The sequence below is a fragment of the Eurypyga helias genome, unplaced genomic scaffold (assembly GCF_000690775.1).
Source record: "Eurypyga helias isolate BGI_N326 unplaced genomic scaffold, ASM69077v1 scaffold25138, whole genome shotgun sequence".
NCBI classification, from domain to species: domain Eukaryota; kingdom Metazoa; phylum Chordata; class Aves; order Eurypygiformes; family Eurypygidae; genus Eurypyga; species Eurypyga helias.
In genome coordinates this window covers 41,752-44,025 of record NW_010265348.1, presented here as the reverse complement: position 1 = coordinate 44,025, position 2,274 = coordinate 41,752, and positions in this window count along the sequence as shown.

Here is a 2,274-nt window from a genome sequence, read left to right as displayed (position 1 = left end):
CCGACACGGCGGCCGGAGGAAGAGGCGTTTGCAAGCGTTTCCTCCGGTGACACGGCAGCTCACGGGGAGAGAGCAGCTTCTGGAAAATTCCTCTTTTAGTCCTTCCCCCTCTGAGACGGGAATAGCCCCCGCAGGCTTCTGGCTTTGCCAGTGGCTCCAAGAGCTTTTTCAGGGCTCCTGGAAGGGTGGGATTGGGTTTTTAAGAAAGACAAGCCCCCATGCCGGGGCTGAGCGTGCTTGGTGAGCCTGCTGTGGGGTCTGCAGCGGGGCTGCTCCCCCACCTCCATGCGAGCTCTGACGCATCAGGCAGAAGCATCCCAAATCCCGTGGCTGGGGGTCACCAGAGCTCTGGGCATCCAGGTTCTAGCAGGCAATGGGGTGGGGTAGCGGTGAGCGTCTCCAACGGGGACCCTGTGGTGCTTTAAGCCAGGCTGCCAAAAAATGGGGTTATTGAGCCCATGGTCACCCACGCAGGTTGCCTCAGAAGCTGGGGAGAGACCCCCAAATGCCACCCAGCACTCGCCAGCCCAAGCCTACGGCTGCAAGCATGGTTGTCCTTCCCCTTGGGGCTGGGAACGTCTAATGTTACCTGCAGAGCTCCTCCAGAGGAGCGAATAAAATAGGATAGAGAGGGAGAACGGCTGTTAGAGCGGCAGGGACAGAGGTGTCCCAGCTCTGCCCCATGGCATAGGGATGCTGCCCACTCTGAGGACCGCTGCCCTGAGGTTTGGGGTGGGTACCACTTTGGAGAGCCAACATCCGCCCTGTCCCATGGACCAGCGGTGGGATGCTTTTGTACTTCTTCCCCTTCATCTTCTGGGGGGAGAGCAGAGGTTTCTCTGAGCAGTGGTGGCGGGGACTCGGGCTGGGGGAAGGAGAGGCTGGCGTGCAGAGTGCCATGGAAAAGCTGCTTGTGGGCACTGCGATCTCACGCCACGGCCCATCAACCCCGTAGGGTGCAATCGTGGCAGGAGGCAGCAGCTAATGCCCCTCGGTCGCCTGCAAGGGGCCATGCCAGTGGCACGCAGAGGGATGCTGCCGAGTGTCCTTCATCCAAGGAAATCTCTGGAAGGGGACCCCGAGCTGGGGTCAAAGCCCCAAAACATGCCTGTGCTCCTCTCTGAGTTTGGTTGTGGCTGTGCCGAGTGGCCTTGCCGGCGGGTTTTGGCTGGCTGGAGCGGGAGAGGGGAGCTGGGGGTGAGAAGCTGTGTGGCTTTGAGGTTTTAGGTTGGTCAAAGTGAAACACAGCGGGAGGAGGAACCCACCGGAGCAGAGAGCAGCTGAAATGGAGTTTCTCACCGTCTGCGAGCAGCTTGAACCGCCACAGTGTCGCCTGGCGCTTCTTGGGGAAAAGGGCTGAGCAGTATCCAGAGGGACGTATGGATAACATACAGCTGCGTCTTCTGAGCTCTCAGGGGGTCCGTTCCCAGGGATTCCTCTGCCATGCACCTTACTCCCGGGTGGTTTAAAGGTATCGATGACCTCTCCTCCTGGGCAGAGTTCTATAAACGCAGTTTAACGTGCAGGGGCCAAGGATGCTGCTTGTTTCTTATTGTGTGGGTAACAGCCACGCTGCATTGTGCCAGTCATCTCCCAGAGTTTGCCAAAGTCAGGCACTGTCAGGTCCATGGCAGCAGCCAGCTTTGGAAGGGGAAGAGGCAGCTCTTGCTCCATCCTCACCTCAATTCTCAACTGTGCTGGTGTAAATCGAGAGCAGACTTACTCAAGATTGTAGGCCAGGGGCTATTTAAATTCATCCCGCTGTAAACACGCTCTGTTCACTCCAGTTTTGCATCAGGGACAAAAGTGAGGACCTGACCTCTTGTGGTCACTATATTCCCATCACAATTTCCACATGAAAACTGCAGTCGAACCCTCGTGTCCTGCCCAGATTTGCTCTCTGCATCCTGCTTTGTAGGTGGGTGCAGGCTGTTGGCCACCCGTGCCTTGGGTTGCTGCACTGGAGAGGGTGGGAGGTGGGAACCTCTGTCATCTGAGGTTCCTTGGGTGGAAAGCAGACAGGGAGATTCCTGTACTACTTTTGAGGAATGAGGGCAAATGAACAGTGATTCTCACTACCAAGTTTATTGAGGGAAACTGGACACCCACAGAGGCACCGAAAGAAGGAACGGTGTGCTTGGTGCACTGCGGATTCACACGCATTTGGGTGTCAGAGTTCTGAACCTGGTCCACACCAAAGGGATGCTTGAGAGCAGAGGAGGACGTTTCCAAAAACCTGATCTGGGCTGCTGGTCCCGATCCCCTCCAAACGTG